Here is an 18,085-nt window from a genome sequence, read left to right on the forward strand (position 1 = left end):
TAGTTTGGGACTTGTGACATTTTAGTTTCCGACTTTTCAATTGTGATACATTTGACCGTGAATTTTGAATCTTGTTCCAAATAAGGATAATTGAATTTACCATTGCATAGTTTCAAGGGCAAAATTGTCAATTTGATAAAATATAAACTAATTTGATAAAAATAAATGTCAAAAAAATATTTTAAAAATTTTAAAAATTATTTCTACCTACCAAAAAAAAATTATGTAAAATTGATTAAAAAAAATTAATAAAAAATAAATAAATGTCTAAAATATTTATCAATTTTATATAATTTTATCTTTAGTAGGTAGAAATAATTTTTAAAAATTTAAAAATAATATTTTGACATTTATTTTTGTCAAAATATATTTATATTTTATCAAATTGACGATTTTACCCTTGAAAAATTCAATAATATCTTTAATTGTCCTTATTTGAAACAATATTCAAAATTCAGAGTCAAATATGTCACAATTAAAAAGTTAAGGACCAAAATGACACAAGCCTCTAACTATAGGGACCGTTAGTGTAATTCACCCAAAAATAAATAAATAAAAGTAGGCCGCTGCGTAGCAAAACAAAAAAATGGAGCTGGCCTGGTTCTTCCAGAGTGCCATTTCGATTATCTCCATGCCTGCGAAAATGGAGGGTTGGCTGGTCCAGCTACTTCCAATTGGGTGAGTGCCGTTTTGTGTTTTCTTCGCCATTTCTAAGGGTGATTCTGTTTGAACTCAAAATATGTCTCGTCCAATTTAAATTCATAAATTTTAATTCTTATTATATCATAATATAAATTTATTAATAAGGACAACACATATTAAATCTTAAAATAAAATAAAAAATTTCTTATAGTACATCATAATCAGTTATTTCTATTCAAATATCTGTATCTTCTTCCCCAGAGATCAAAGTTATTTCTTGTTGTTGTTCTTCTTCTTCTTCTTCATCCTCCCTCCAAAACTCCAATCCACCCTACCAAAACTCACCATCATCATCAATATTATTATTTTTTATTATTTTGAAACTCTAAACCCTAAAAGAAAGTTTGAACAAAATCAAATAATAGATGAGAGTAATAATCAAAATAGTTTTTTGAAATAACCCATCATAAATGAAATAAGTATTCATATAAAGGGGTTTCACACACTACAAGAAAAGTGGGTATATGAGACGGGACTATTTGCGACGGCGCACTTGCCGTCTCAAAAAGTCACTTTTTGCGACGGCAGAAAATGCCGTCTCAAAAAGGCAGAGTATTTGCGACGGCACCATTTGCCGTCTCAAAAAAGCATAGCATTTGCGACGGCACAATTTGCCGTCTCAAAAAATGAGAGCATTTGCGATGGTATTTTCTGTTGTCGCAAATACTCTGTTTTTTTGAGACGGCAAATTGTGCCGTCGCAAATGCTCTGCTTTTTTGAGACGGCAAATGGTGCAGTCGCAAATACTCTGCCTTTTTGAGACGGCATTTTCTGCCGTCGCAAAAAGTGACTTTCGTGTTTTTTTTTATTTTTTAGTGAATATTTTTAAAATTTTAAATATTTTTTTTAAATGCACCTTACTTAGATGTATCTAAAAAAAAAATTATGAAAAAATATTTTTAAAAATTAATAAATACATAAAAATACCAAAAAAAATGTATTGAATTATTGTATTTTTTGTATTTAGTGAATTTTTAAAAGATTTTTTTTACAATTTTTTTAATTTTTAAGTGTATTTATGTTAGGTGTGTCTAAAAATTAAAAAAAAATACTTAAAATATTAAAAAATTCAGTAAAAATAATATAACACGGAAAACAAGAAAGTATAATTTTTTCAAAAGAGTTTTTGGAAAACTCTAACCTAGCATAGTGATTGTGGTTTTGAGACAACTTCATATATATACAGTCACAAAATGGTTTGAATAAATTCTAGTACTTTTTTCTGTCGCAAATTTTTTTTAAAAAAGCAATGTATTCTTACTCTTTTGATGTAACGTTTCTCTTTTCATTCATTTTTTCATCTTTATGTCTCTCTGTCTCTATCTCTCTCTTCTCTTTATCTCTTTCACTCATCACTCTTCTTTCTCTATCTGTCTGTTTCTCTCTCTCATTTTCTTTCTGTGTCTCTCGCCTATCTCTCTTCTCTCTATCTCTCTTGTTTGTTTTCTCTCTCTGTCTCTCTCGTTCATCTCTCTTCTCTCTATCTTTCTCATTTATTTTCTCTCTCTTTCTTATCTTTTTATCTCTTTCGCCCATTTCTCTTCTCTCTCTGTCTCTCTCTTTTTCTGTGTCTCTCTCTCGCTCATCTCTTTTCGCTCTATTTCTCTCTCTTTTTGTCTATCTCTCGCTCATCTCTTGTTTCTCTCTCTTTTTCTATCTTTCCCTATATCTCTATCTCTCTCTTTCTCTTTTTCTCTCTATCTCTTTTTCTGTCTGTCTCTCTCTCCCTGTCTCTCTCTCACTCATCACTCTTCTCTCTCTCTCTCTATTTGTCTATTTGTCTATTTCTCCCTCACTATGTTCGCCTTGCTCACTCTCTTACTCCCATCTTCTCTATTTATCGAGCTCCTTCTCGATTTATCGATCCACTATAAACGACGTCGTCTTACTCTTTTGAACATTTCTCTTTTCACCCATTTTTTCATCTTCCTATCTCTCTGTCTCTGTCTCTCTTCTCTTTCCCTCTCTTACTCATCACTCTTCTCTGTCTGTCTGTCTCTCCTTTTCTCTATGTGTCTCTGTCTCTCTTCTCTGTCTCTCTCTCACTCATCACTCTTCTCTGTCTGTCTGTTTCTCTCTTTCTCTCTGTGTCTCTGTCTCTCTTCTCTTTCTCTCTCTCTCACTCTTTATTTTTTTTCTGTCTGTCTGTCTCTCTTTTTCTCTGTATCTCTCGTCCATCTCTCTTCTCTCTATCTCTTTCATCTATCTTCTCTCTCTGTCTCTCTTCTTTTTTTCTCTCTCGCTTTCTCACTCATCTCTTTCTGTGTCTCTCTCGTTTATCTCTTTTCGCTCTTTTTTTTTCTCTCTCTCTGTTTCTCTCTTTGTCTATATCTTTTCACCCATTTTTTCATCTTTTTCTCTCTATTTTTTTCTCTCTCTCATTCATCACTCTTCTCTCTCTGTCTGTCTATTTGTCTCTCTCTCTCTCTCTCTGTGTGTCTCTCATTCATCTATCTCTTCTCTCATCTCTTTTCTCTCTCTCTCTCTGTGCCTCTCACTCATCTCTCTCTCTCACCACTCATCTCTTCTACCACCTTTACCACTACTGCAAATGCCAATTCACTACCACCACTATTACCACGGTCGCCATTTCACCTCTACGACTACCATTACTACTACCATCGCCATCACTCAACTACCACCACTACCACTATTGCCACTACTACTACTGCCATTACCTCTCTTTCACCCCTGCTACTCCATCTACTCTACTACTACCACAACTTCACCACTAATCTCCTTCGTCACCACCACCACCGCTACCATCATCTCTTATCCACCACCTTCACCACTACTGTCAGTTCCTCTTCTCTACCACAAAATATTACCTCTCTTCTCTCTCTCACTCATCACTCTTGTCTCTCTCTCTCTCTTTCTCTCTCTGTGTCTGTTTGTCTGTCTCTCGCTCTTCTCTCTCTCTATGTGTCTGTCTATCTACTTGTCTCTCTTCCCCATTGTGTTCACCTTGCTCACTCTCTCCCTCATCTCTTCTCTATTTACCGAGCTCTCCACTACAAGAAAATGCACTTTTAGCGACCACTTTGTTTTTCTCTCTCGCTCATCACTTTGTCTCTGTCTGTCTCTGTCTCTGTCTCTCTCTCTCTCTCTCTCTATCTCTCTTCTCTATCTGTCTCTCACTCATCTCTCTCTCACCACCCATCTTCTCTACCACATTCACCACTACTGCAAATGCCATTCCATTATTACCACTACTACCACTGCAAATGCCACATTGACCACAAAAAATTAACTTTATTTTAATAGAAAATATTATCCCTACTTCTACCAAATAAAAAAAAAAAAAATTTTTTATTCATTGAAATAAATATGAAACAAATAAATTTTCAACCTTACTAAATGAAAAAATAAAAATAAAAATTCATTAACTATAAAAAAAAAATTTTATTGCAAAAAAAAAAATCATTTTATTATTTAAATATTTATTTGCAATAAAAATAAAAATAAAAAAAATCCAAAAAAATTTCCATCATTTTATTATTTAAATATTTATTTGCAATAAAAATAAAAATAAAAAAAATCCAAAAAAATTTCCATGGCCGCCGCCGCCCACCCCCCTTTCCATTCCCGCTCCCCCCTCCCAAAAACCCAAAATCCCTAACCCCCCCCCTTCCATTCCCGCTCCCCCCTCCCAAAAACCCAAAATCCCTAATCTGTTTGTTGTTTTCCATTCCCTCTCCCCCCAAAAACCCAAAATCCCCAATCTGTTCAGTCTTTGATGGGGCAACCAGGCAAAGAAGAGAGAGAGAGAGAGAGAGAAAAGATCATCGATCTCGTCTCCTCCCCGGCCCCTCTCTCTCTCTCTCTCTCTCTCTCTCTCTCTCTCTTATTCATCCTCTTCAAACCCTAATTTCTGCCTCCGATCCACCTCTCGTCGTTCAATCTTCCACCCCTTGTTTCTCGTTGTGTTTGGGAATCTAGGGTTTTTTTTTCCTGTGAAACCCTAAGAATTAATTGAAGAGGGAGGGAGGGAGGGAGGGAGAGAGAGAGGTTTGATGGCGCAAAATGGGCAGGGGATGGACCCTGCCGTTCTTGATGACATCATTAATCGGCTTTTGGAGTTTCGGCAGGCGAGGAGTGTACGCCAGGTCCAGGTCCAGCTCTCCGAGGCTGAGATCCGTCAGCTTTGCACCGTTTCGAGAGAAATCTTCCTCCAACAACCCAATCTCTCAGAGCTCGAAGCCCCCATCAAGATCTGCGGTAAAAGTTTCATCTTTTTCTTTGTTTATGTTATGTAACTCTGTATTTGTTTGCTGTTGGTTTTGGGTTTGTAAGATATTTGTTTGTTTGTGGGTTGTTCTTATCTTGGTTACACACATATATCCGTAGTTGTTTTTGTTTTTGGTCTGTTTTTGAATAGGATTTAGAGGAGTTGTGGATAACGTTGGGGACAAGTTGTGGATAAGCCCTACTGGCAAATGCTACTTCCTTTTTCCTATGCCATTGTATCTGGTGCTGTAGGATCATGCTCGGTGTTGTTTGCAAAATCCCTGTAAGTAAGCTGAAGCTTTAAATTTTTATATTACATTGACCTCCCGTGCCATGTATATGTAATGTTTTACTTTATGCATTGAAGAATTTGTTTATGAAAACATGAGATTGAATATGGAAATATTTGAATAGGTTGTGGGTTTCAAACAAAGCAGAGATACAGATTTGGGTGGTTCAGCATGAAGCTCAAGTTGGTGGGAGGTGACTCTGCTGGTGTTGTGACAGCTTATTATGAGGCACCAGCTTTGGTTTGATCCCACTGAGGACTTTCACTCCTATTCTATCCTCTGGAATTCTCACCAGATTCTGTGAGTCTCTCTATTAATTCATTGATTTGTTACTACTATTTTTTTAACTTCAAATTGTCAAAGACTTGCACCATATAATTTATTTCTCTCTAGTCCACATTCATGTGAGACAATTGTGTTGAGTTATGTAATCCATTTCCGTTTACATCTTTTTAAAAGACAGAGGGTTTGATTGTGGAAAGAATTGGTTATGATTTGTAAATGATTGATTGTAATTGTGGAGTGGGTACTTACGTATGTATGGTGGGGCATAGCTGGCAGCAGTGCCAACATCGGCAAGAGAGAGATGTGTAAAAAATGGCAAGAAGAGAGAGAGGCATACAAGGAGGAACTGCTGGGGATTCATTGACACCCTCTTTCTGCACAGAGAAAAACACCAACTGATTGATGTTGGAAAGTGCTTATAATCTTTACATACATGTCTTCAGTTTATATATATATATATACAATTTACAAACTATTGAAAGTCAACTCATTGATTTTAATAATGTAGAAGGTTTCAACAAACATTGAAGGCTGAGATATGAATATGAAATAGAAGTTCTGACTTTGCGGTTTAAGATTTTGTTAATTTGTGCTCTCTTAACATATATTAACGGTTAGTATACACGATGTATATATATGCAATTTAAATCACTACATATTGTGTGTGATTTAAGGATTACCTGACCGAAGTTCAAGTTCCATTTTTTTTTGTTTGTTAAATGAGTTGATTAATTGTTTTAACTTTAAAAAATAATAATATCACTTGCATTTGCAAGTGAATAAACAAAATAATTTTGGTAATACTTGCCTTTTGGATTTTTTAGTTAATGCATTTAGGAAGTCATTAAAAAAAGGGTTCAGTTGAAAAATTCAATTTTGAATTTGATTTATCCAAAGTCCAGGCATTAATTTATTATGTCCATAAGAACAATGCCTTATAAAATGAGCAAACTACCTATGTATATATATATATATTATTTTCTAAATCAAACCCTAATCAAACCATAATCTCTGTCTCCCCTCTCCCTCTTCTCTCCAACAATGGCTTCAATCAACTTCGGATCTCGACTCTCCCCTTCAACTTCTTCAACCAAACGCCAATGTTGAAGAAGATTGCAGATTTTTTAGACGCATTATATATAATATATACATGTGTAGCACTAGCACTGTAACAGATTTTATGGATCATGGATCATATGAATATAGTGGTCTGTATGTGTATATATATATATATATATGTATGTAATACATATGCTGTTGAAGAAAGCATTGAAATGCTATATCCCCAATTGTCAGTGATTTTATGAATTTAATCACTTTATATTTGATTTTAATTGACAATTGATTATGGTAGCATTTAATAAGTTCACAGGGCAGCCGTACCTCATTCAGACCAACGTTTACAAGAATGGAACTGGAAACCGAGAGATGAGGCACCAGCTTTGGTTTGATCCCACTGAGGACTTTCACTCCTATTCTATCCTCTGGAATTCTCACCAGATTCTGTGAGTCTCTCTATTAATTCATTGATTTGTTACTACTATTTTTTTACTTCAAATTGTCAAAGACTTGCACCATATAATTTATTTCTCTCTAGTCCACATTCCGGGTATAACAGTTCAGCCCAACACATTATGCCACCTACGTTATATTTTTTTGTAAATCAAAGTTTTAGGTTTTGTTGACTTATTAACCCATCAAATATTGGGTTGAAAATTTTTTGTTGGATCTAAAATTGGGTTTGGAAATAGGTAGATAAAATTTGAACTATTACCTTTTAAAAAATATTGACGTGGCGAGCATGAGGTGCTCAAACTAGACATCCAATTCGGGTAGATTACCTTTCTTATTGGCATTCACGAGACAATAATACTACAAACTTACAAAAAATGTGTAGAAAAATATGCAAAATTTGAATTAGATTAATCCTGGGTGTAGCCTATTTAATAATATAATACTAAGGTTTAAATCTATACTACACATTTAAATTTTGAGCAATGTCGTAACATTCCAAGGTGGATGTTTGACCCCTAGACTAATAAGGTTGATAAATACCTAAACAGAATCTAACTCAATTCATAAATGAATTACACCTCCATAACAGTAGCTTAATCTGAGATCAAGTTTAACCAACCATCAATCTATGGTCAATAAGTTGCTAGTAAGAAATATAACGCAAATCCCTTTATTTTTTTTCGTTACACTTGATTAACTACCATATATAGAGTTAATTGTAATCACATATTAGTATTCTTCTCACAATTCTTTATGATGGACCCTCTGCATGTGAGTTCCTACAAAATAAATTTGTGTATTCTACAAGCCAAGACAGGTAGGAACCCTTTAAGTCCAACCCTTCCCACTCCCATCAGACATGAAAAAATTCCCCAGGTATATTACAATAAGAGTTTATTACACTATTTTGGACTACATTGAATTCCATTATTATTATTATTATTTTTTGTGAGCAGGGAAAGCTTTGGTTTCTCCAATTGAGAGATATGCAGTTGTTCCTGATGACAACGTAAGTGTTCTTTCCACAGTCTTCATTGTCTTCATTACTGGTGTTTAAATAGTTGGTTTTTCCAAAAGATTATAATTTGCAACTGTTATCTATTTATTTGTAGGTCAAAAGGATAAATTTTGCCGAGGGGAAGATCTGATTCTAGAAGTAAGGAATTTGGAGCTTGATTTTTGAAATAGGCTCAAAATTGAGATCTTGTTGGAAATTTTTTAATTTTTGTAAGAGCATTTAAATATCCAATGTGCTGATTGGTGAATTTTAGATTTTATTTTATTATTATTTTTTTTTTAGGATTTGGGTGAATTTTATAATTTAAATATGCTTTTATGAACATGTACAGTTTAATTGTTCTTTGTAAAATATTGAATTTGATGGTTTGATCAATTTAAATTTTTATTTTTATTTTCTGTTATGATGTTTTTGTGAATAGAATGTAAATAATCAGCTCTTAACCGTCGGAAAAAATAGAAAATTTTAATATTTTTATTAATTTTGTTACAGGTTTTACTTACTTTTTGCGACGACATTATACTGTCGCAAAAAATAGAAATTTTATTATTTAAAATAGAAATTTTATTGTTTTTTAATATTTTTTGCGACGGCATTACATTGTCGCAAAAAATAGAAAATTTCATATTTTTTATATTTTTTGCGACGGCCCATACCGTCGCAAAAAGTAGTGTTTTTTTTTTTAAAAAAAGACTATTGGCGACGGTATTTTTTGCCGTCTCAAATAACATTTTTAGCGACGGTAAAATAGGGCCGTCGCAAAAAAGTCAAGGAATTTCAAACGTTATTAGCGACTGCACGGTGCCGTCGCAAAAAGGCAAAAAATGCCGTCGCAAAACATTAGCGACGGCACTTACCGTCGCAAAAACTCTTTTGCAACCCCTGCAGTTGCGACCCCCCTCTTGCCGTCGCAAAAAGTATTAGCGACGGCATTAGGAGTATTAGCGACGGTATTTTACCGTCGCAAAAAGTCAATTTTTTTGTAGTGACAATTTTTGTAGAGTACCATACCATCAATTATTTTCTATATTGTTTTTTAACAAAAAATTAAAGAGCTCAGTAGCTAGATTAGTAATAACATATTATTAAAGTTGTTCTTATTCTGTCATTTAAATAGCATTTTGTTTGAGAACTATTCTTTCTTGTTAGTGCCTGATACTTATGTGCCTATAAGTTTGGTTTTAAATTTTTCCACGAGCATTCTTATGAATAATTTATAATGTAAAAGTTTTTATTTTTTTTCAGTATTGAAAAGGTTTATAATGCTTATGTAAAAGTTTGTTTTTTTCTGTATTTATAATGTTTATGTGCTTATAAGTTTGGTTTTTTTTTTTTTTTTTTTTTTGCATTTGAGAGTTATTTTCTACATTGAAAAGTTTTTGAAATAATTTAGTTTTTTTAGTTTGTTTATTATTTATTATTTGAGTTTACCTTGAGAGTTATTTGAAAAATAATAGAATATAATGAGAGTAAAATAAAATTTTAAATAATTAAACAGAGTACTTAGAAATTAGAAGTACGTAATTATTTTTTTAGGTATAAATAGAATCCCCTTCCTAAGGTTTTTAAGTTCCAAATGTCTTTCTTAGGCTTGGTCCTTCAAAATGTTTTTGAAATAAATTTTATTTAATAATTAAATAATTCCACTTTGAAATAGAAAAGGCTCAGTTCAAATCTTGCCCTCTAGAAATAGCCAACACATTTTAAGGCAGATTCAAGCGAATCTTAATTTTATATTGTCAAAAAACAATTTGAAAATACAACATAAGATTACCCAACTTTGGGAACTCAAGTTTTTCACGTAAAATGTCACTCATAAAAGAAACCCTTTGTCGCGATCCAAATGGCAACTTGGGTTTTGAAATAAATGAACCTTGGGGATTGTGCATACTGATTATCACACTAGATGATCGTGGATCGGAGCCCCGCACTTGACTAGACTATTCAGGAATTGAGATCCTGCAACAATAAGCTCCGTTAGAGCTGCCCAGCCAGGGTTGGCCGGATAACCCCTCCGGTGTAGGTGTAAGTAATCGGAGAAGATGAGAGCCCCTCTGTAGGTGTAGAGAGTTATGTTTTAGTGAATGTGGTTAAGCTTAGATCACTTACTTTCAATGTGAACTCAGTGTAATTTATATAGAACTCTTTGCTTGTTGCCTAAGATGGTTTCATGGAGCTCTGGTGCTGCCAAGTTTCCTTCTAGCATTGCCCAAGGTGGGGGACCATCTGGTAGCTGACTAAGGGTGTATACATTCATTATAACCATACTTGTAACAGATCACATTCCTTCTATCAACTGTTTCTGTGATTCTAGGGAGAGGGGACCAGCTGAGGTGGTATCCTCCATGTGCATGCATTCACAACTTCCACATTTCTCTAACAAGTCCCTTTAGCTCGGTCTCGTCATGCCTTAGCTCGGCCCTCTATGAGATAGCTTGTAGAGATGGGCCGGCCCAGTATGATATCTTTGTGTGGGCCCGGTCTCTTTTGGGTTTGGTCCAAGGGTCAGGTCCTGCGGCTTGGCCCAGCCCAGCATCGTGACTGGACTGACCTTTCCCCTACAGGCTGGGCCCAAGTACTTAAGGACTTGAGTGGATTGTTGACGAAGTAATTAGGCTGATCTGACTGGCCCACTTGCTTATCCTGCTTCCCATCCCTTGAGTCTAATGGATTGGGCCTCCCTAAGGTTTGGATCCGACTCATTTCATATTTAGCCCCTTCATTTGCCCCCTAGCTCGCGCTAAGGTTCCCCTTGGGGGGAGCTATTACTCTGTACTCCTAGCGTCGCGTCGCTTTAGATCCACCCTAGTTCGGCCTTGGTGACAGTTCAAACTTGACACACGTGTAACAACCCTCGTTACTGTTTACCGATAACCACTGATTACTGTTAAACTGAACTGATTATGACTGATAAGTGAACTGAATAAACTACTGAACTGACTGACTAAAACTGAAACTGAATTGACTGAGTATATCTGTTCAATTGTATATCTATCTGTTTGATTGTTTATTTGATCTGTTCGTATTTTCGTGTTTAAACTGCTAATTGAACGCCTTATCGGCGGCAAAACCGGAAATCGATTAGTGTTTTATGATCATCATAATTTACGTGATTTTATGGCATATTTATCTGAAAACTGATTAGGATCTTATGGTATGATTAAATTAGATTAAAGAGTGCTAAATTACAAGAGTTGCATTATTTACCAAACTAACCCCTAGTGGACCACTACACCAAACTTTGTTTAAGCCTTAGCCTTGCATTGCAAAACATTTCCTCAGCTCCTTTTGAGCACACCACCGAGCTAGAGAGAGAGGAAGTGAGAGAGTCGAATTGTTCTAAAGAATTGGCTTGGAAGACTTGAAGGGATCATAGGAGAATTGCCTAATTGGACTTCTATACTTGTAATTGAAGCCCTAGGTGAGGAATTCAACCTCTCATTGTTGTGTTAAGTGGATTCTTGCATTGTTCATGTCTAAATTGATGAATTGAGTCATGTTCTAGTCCTAGCATGTTGAATTGGAGCTCATTTCATGCATGCATGTTTGAATTGTTGAATTTGAGTCGTTTCCATGGAGAATTGTCACATGCATGCTCATGGTTATGTTAAGTCCATGTTTCCATCATGTTTTTGTAAGAATTAACTCATTTGAGCTTGTATTTAAAGCTTTGAATTGGTTAGATTCATGCATGTTCTCATGTTCTTCATATTCATGAAAATTGGTTTCAAATTGAGTTTGTTTGAAACACCCTTGGGCTTTGATTTTACAAATTGAGCTTTGAATCATGTTAAACTATGAGTTTTGATGTGTTTTCTAGAAAATTGGCCCAAGAGGATCGAAATTTTTGGTTTAAAACTTGGTTTTGAGCTTGAGGTTCAAATCTGGAATTTCCAGAATTTGGACTCACGCTCGAGCGGGGTGACTGGCGCTCGCGCACGGAAATCGTGCTCCCAGCTTTTTTGTTCTATTTTGAAGTCCGCTCGAGCGGAATAATTAACGCTCAAGCGGGACATTGTGTCTCATGCTCGAGCGGGTGTCGAGCGCCCAATCAAGCGTGATTTTCGCCTATCCAGCACTTTTGACTGTTTTGCAGAACGCTCGAGCGAGTAAGTCTACGCTCGAGCGAAAACCTTTGTCTGCATGTCCGCTCGAGCGGATCAACCTACGCTCGAGCGTGACCCCTGTTTTCTAAAAAGTCTGGAAATGCTTTTAAAAGTACATCTTTGCATCCTCATCCCATTCTAGGCATTCTTAGGCCTAGTTTAAGGCATCTTAGTGAGGATATAGATGTAGAAACACACCGAGGCAATTAGGGATTAAGTTATTATTTTTCCAACCGTGTAGCTTAGTGTGTGTTAATCCGTAACTGTGTAGGTTTGGCTTTCTGAGGAGACGCTCTAGCTTACTGTAGCCCAGAACTCTGTGAGTAACATCTGTCTAAAGATATGTTCAAAATGATTATTTTCTGAACAATCGAACTGTACTGCTTTCTGAACTGTTACTGTTAATTGAATAAATGTATGTCCTATATTCTGAACTGTATTGTGGCATCCTTAGCAACTACTGCTTACTGTTACTGTTACAGAGATCTCTGTCGGTTCCCTTGTTGGAACCACTACTATTACTTAGGCCATCATTTACTGGTCGGTCTTTTAAGACCTACTGTTTACTGTACTGTTATACTAATGGATGTACCACATATGACTGTACTGACTGAACGACTGAAATCCTGATTTAATGAACTGTTTTCATTACTGTAAAGACATTCATTCTTAACCCCTTTACGCATTGTGTTATTCACTGGGCTTTAGCTCACTGCTCATATATATATGTAGGTGTCCAGGCACCAGACTGCAGGGGTTAACTCCAGTTTTGTCCAGCCAACCTATGTGCCTCAATGCGAGGTTCCAAGCCTGCCATGCTATGGCTTAGGGGTCTTTTATTTTCCCCCTTCTGTCTCTGTATCTGTTTTGTGAACTGTATAGACTGATAGCACTGTACTGTACTACTCTATAAGGGATTGAGTCCCCATTCTGAATGAATGTAAATATTGTACATACCGTCCGGTACTGTTTATGTATATATGTATGAAAGTCTTTTTGGCATATAGACTGTCACAGCTCATTGGACATTGTTTATTTACTGTATTGGCTTCCGCCAGGCCTTGTACTCTGTTTTACTATATTACTGTTAAGCAGGCCTTCGGTAATCTCGGATTACTGGCCGGTTACGGTGCTAAACCCATGGGGCCGGGTTTGGGTCGTGACAACACGTCCCCTGCATGTGTCCTTTTATGGCGACACGTGGCGACGTGGTACTAGTGCACAGAGATAGTGTGCCGATTCCATATTGATGGTCGTGATTTATGTACCTTCACGCCGGCTGGTGCAATAAATGCTTTGGATTTATCAATCCAAATCCCTTCATCTGTTTTCAAACTTTTAGAGAGTTCAAAACCCTTTTCCGTTCCTCTAAGTTCGTCTCGTTGGTGCTCTGTCCAGACGTTTCGCTGCCGTTCTCGTTTTAGTGTCGCCTGCTTGTCAGTGCTATTCCAATCTCTGTAAGTTCCCATGAGATTCTTCTTTTCATGTCTTTTTTTGCCTTGATCGCCCTCTTTGGCCCTTGCGTCATTGTCTCCAGCATCTGGTTCTATTTTCTGCCTAGTCTAAGTTTTGTCTTTGTCCTATTACGTCTGTTTAACGGGGAAGTTTCGATCATTAGTTGATATCCCTGAGGCTATGGCCATGTTTCGCCAAGACTACAGTATCCCTGATGATGTGACCCTTTCACTAGCGAGGGTTGATGCCAAGTGCATGGGCACTAGGAGTACTGTTGCTTTCCCAGTCGCGGCCATTGTTGAAGAAGGGGTCCAATTTTCTCTTGATCCTTTGGTGCGCCGATTCTTGCACCAAGTTCAGCATACCCCTATGCAGGTGTCTGTTAATCTGTTCCGAGTAGTCTATGGCATCTCCACTCTTAACAGGCGGTTGGGTTTAAATCTAGATATCTGGGACATTTTGGGTTGCTATACCCTTTCACACAACAAGGATCACAACACTTACTATCTCCGTGTTCGTTCGGTCGATTGCCATCTTGTAACTGGTCAGTGGTAATTGGGAGTTTCATGCTGGATTGAGTTCCAATCTGAACGGATGTCCGAAAAGGATGGCTACCTAGGTTCGAGCCCATCCTTCTAGTATTTTTGTGTTTTCTGCCTTGTTTTGAATGTTGTTCTTCTTTTCTACAGAGCCTTCTCGTTTTCAGCACAGGCCGAACCGAGAGAATACCGAGGCCATCAAGGTTGTTTTGAGGTACAAGAAGAGGTCCGCGCTCGAGCTGTTGGATTACCAGGCAACTTATCGTTCCACCATCTCGAAGAAAGCAAGGCTCGCTGTATCTCTTTTGAATTCTGACGCCAAGACTGATACGTTGCTTACCTCACTGGTTACGAATCGCTGCCCAAGCCAAGGTTTATCGTCGGAGAGGATGCCCTCCCCTATGCCTAGTTTCACAGGGGGTGGGTCTGAGTAAAAAAAGGGGAGTACTGGTGGATTTGGAAGCGGAGGCTTTTGGCTCCTCTGACGTTTTAGGGACTCCTTCGGTGAAGGCCGAAATGAAGAGCCTCATGGATGTGAAGTTAGATATAGGAGCCTCTGGAACTTATGCTACCGGTGTCGAACCCTCTGCTTCGGTTGTTACAAGGGCAAAGAAGAGGAGGAGGGAGGCGGTAGCTAGAGGCGCTTCTGAAGATCCTGTTGAGGATGAGTCGTTTGAGAAGTGGGAGTTGCCATTGTTGCATCAGGGCAGGCCCATTTCTACTTCAGATTCAGTTATTACTTCCGGAGACTTTGCTTTCGACCTGACCAAGACCTTATTAAAGCCAGTGGACATGGTTGATCATAACGGGCCTCGTGATATTCCAGTTTTGAAGGGGACCCTTCAAATGATGATTGTTGTAAGTGTTTGTTTGTTTTGTTTTGTTTTGTTTTCTTTTTTTTTTCTTTTTTTTTTTTTTTTTGATTTGCTTGGTGTTATGCTACTGTTTTATTTCCTTTAATACATTACTACATGTTGTAGTGTATTCAGAGGATGCACCTGTCAATCACCAGAGCAGAGGAACTGGAGAAGGCCATACTGGAGGCCTCTATGAATGCTAAGAGACTGACAGTGAGCTTGGAAGCCGAGAAAGAAGGATGCAGAACTGCCGAGAGGGAGGTGTTCCGTCTGAGCAAGGTTATTTCCCTGGCTAAAAAGTCTAAAGAAGCTGCCATTGGGGTACGTGCCCAACTTGAAGGGAAGGTGGCAGAGTTGGAGGCTATTATTGCAGTGATGGCCGCTGAACGTTCTTCGTTGGAGGCTAAGTATTGGTAGCAAGGTTGGGATGAAACTGGGGCTGCTTACAAAGAAGAGGTACTGGTGTTGCGGGATAAGCTCTTTCTGAAGGGTTGGTCAAGTGCTCTGGCCGCTGCTCAGGTTCCTAAAGGGTCTCCCTTATTTCGAGATGTTCCTGTTCCCTCAAGGTCCTTGGGTCCAAAGACTGTTGCTACCCCTGCAATTCTTCTAGCTATGACTTCCCTCGGAACTGATTCTGTAACCACTACTCAAAAGAGCGACGTTGTCAATGAGAAAATGAACGTTGAAAGGGGTGGAACCCTGGAAACTGAAGCTGTGGGAGATGTGGATAAGGGGCTTCTACTTCTCAAGAAGTTGAAGTTGCCTCTACTTTTCCTCCCCAAGATGGCCTGGATAAGATTGTGGATACTGCTCTTGAAGTTCCTCCTATTGATGAAAGGTTGATGTCGTCTTTGGAATGATTTGAAGTTTTTGCTTTTTCTCTCTCTTTTGTTTTCTTTTTTCTACTATACTGGGGCTTGATTTTCCTGACGAGTTGTCTCCTTATATTTGCCAAGACAATTTTCTTCTTTTTTATTATTGTTTGTGAGGCCAGCTGTGCCTTTGTTAGATGATGGAATTTTCCTTTTGATTTTGCAATCTGATGCTTTCTCGCTTCTATGTCTGAATGTTATTTGTACTGTTTGCCCTCGGCCGAGCAATGTTGGGACCTCCAGGCCGAATAGATGCTCGATCTGGTTAACGAATATGTTGTACCACTGTGCTTCGTTTTGTAATGAAAGGAGAGGGTCCTACTTAAGTCTAGGTTGGTTCTGAAAAACAATTGTTTGGCCCCACCTGGAGCTCAGTAAGATTGGTACTGAAGATTGTGCTCTTTAGGCAAAACTACTTAAGTCTAGAGTTAAGTAAGACTAGTGTTGGAACTTTGGTCCTGATAGAATTTAGCCAAGTTTGTATGCAGCAGTACTGAAGTGTTGATGTGACAATACTTAAGAAATTATGTGGACTCAGAGATGTTTATTTAAAATATGTTAGTGCGGTTTCCACCAAACAATTCCACTTGGCTAAGGTCCAATTTAGTTGCCAAACATAATTTCACCAAGCAATTCCACTTGGCATGTTTGAGTGCTAACTAAAGTTAAATTCCGTTCAGTCGTTTTGAAACTAAGTCTGTTGGGTTAGACCAAAGCTAAGTTTGTTTGATAAATATCAAAACTAATTCCGTTTGATAAACATCAAAGCAAATTTCGATTGGTAAATACCAAAGCTAAATCCATTTGATAAACATCAAAGTTAATTCCGTTTGATAAACATCAAAGTTAATTCTGTTTGGTAAATACCAAAGTTAAATCTGTTTGGTAAACACCAAAGCTAAGTTCGTTTGGTGAACACCAAAGCTGATTCCGAAAATCTCTTGCAATGAAGCTGGTCAGACATAAAAAAAAAAAAATTTTGAGAGAAGTGAGAGGCAATTGCATTGATTAAAAGATAAGCGTCTTTACACTCTGATAGAGAAGTTAAGGGATAATTCTATTGATAGTATTTCTTGAGATTTGCTACATTCCAGCGCTGAGGTATGGCACTGCCTTTGAGATCCTCTAGGTAGTAAGCTCTATTTCCAGCAACTACTGTGACTTTGTATGGATCTTCCCAGTTAGATCCAAGTTTTCCTTCGCCAGGCACCCTTTTGTGATCTATAACTTTCCTCAAAACCAATTCTCCAGGTGTGAATTGCCTTGGGAAAAGTTTTTGGTTGAAATTCTTGATGAGCTGTTACTGATATGCTACAAGTCTGATCAGTACTGCTTTCCTTCGACCTTCTGCCATATCCAGTGCTTGTGCAATAGCTTCCTCATTACTTGTGCTTTCAAACAGCTCAGATCAGAGGGTTGGGAAACCAACTTCAAGTGGGATAATGGCCTCCATTCCATAAGTTAGGAAGTAAGGTGTTCCCCCATTGAGCGCCGTGTCGTGGTTCAGTAAGCCCATAACACATAGGGTAACTTTTCAACCCACTTTCCTTTTGCATGCTCGAGCCACTTCTTTACTCCGTTGATGATGGTTTAGTTCGACGCTTTTGCCTGCCCGTTACTTTCTGGGTAGCATAGAGAAGAGTTTCGATATTCGATTCTGAGGTCGGCACAAAATTTTCTGAAGATCTTTCCGTCAAACTGTGTTCCATTGTTTGCAATCAGTACCCGCAGGATGTCGAAACGAACCACGACGTTCCTCATGACAAACTGCTTTGTGTCCGCTTCTTTGACACTCGCCAGTGCTTCAAATTCAACCCACTTAGTGAAATAGTCGGTTGTAACGATGAAGAATCGTCTGTTCCCAGTGCCTCGTGCCTATGATCCAACAATATCCAGACCCCATTGGGCAAAGGACCATGGGCTGGTGAGTAGAGTAAGAGTTTTGGCTGGCTGATGAATCCGTAGAGCAAACCTCTGACATTTATCGCACTTCTGAACATACTGCTGTGCATCTTGTTGCATCCTTGGCCACCAGTACTGTAGACTGCCCGAACTTCCTCTACGCGCCCCCTCTTTCGGAGAGGGCGCGTATTTGGGTTCTAGCTACTACAGTTCGGACTCCTGTCACGGTTCTGAATCTAATCTCACAAAGTGCAATGTAAGACTGATAAATCACCAAAGAGTCCAAATCTGGCAAATCATTTTGGAAAATCGATTTT

General features: G+C 37.8%; 1 long non-coding RNA gene and 1 pseudogene across 4 annotated transcripts; one reads left to right on the forward strand and one right to left on the reverse strand.

Annotated features, from left to right (window-relative positions):
- LOC114264280 (protein neprosin-like) overlaps positions 1 to 18,085 on the reverse strand; it is a 103,221-nt pseudogene that overhangs the window by 9,106 nt on the left and 76,030 nt on the right.
- On the forward strand, positions 4,359 to 8,432 carry LOC145820460 (uncharacterized). Of its 4 annotated transcripts, XR_014362044.1 has the most exons (6): positions 4,359 to 4,920; positions 5,081 to 5,212; positions 5,344 to 5,519; positions 6,870 to 7,009; positions 7,976 to 8,028; positions 8,132 to 8,432. It is a non-coding gene; the product is annotated as an uncharacterized LOC145820460 (long non-coding RNA). The 4 variants fall into 4 exon arrangements; XR_014362046.1 differs by lacking the exon at positions 4,359 to 4,920 and having other exon boundaries at positions 4,927 to 5,212; positions 6,859 to 7,009; XR_014362043.1 differs by lacking the exon at positions 4,359 to 4,920 and having other exon boundaries at positions 4,927 to 5,212.

Source organism: Camellia sinensis, chromosome 2, assembly GCF_055761805.1.
Source record: "Camellia sinensis isolate YWXY chromosome 2, ASM5576180v1, whole genome shotgun sequence".
Taxonomy (NCBI): Eukaryota; Viridiplantae; Streptophyta; class Magnoliopsida; order Ericales; family Theaceae; genus Camellia; species Camellia sinensis.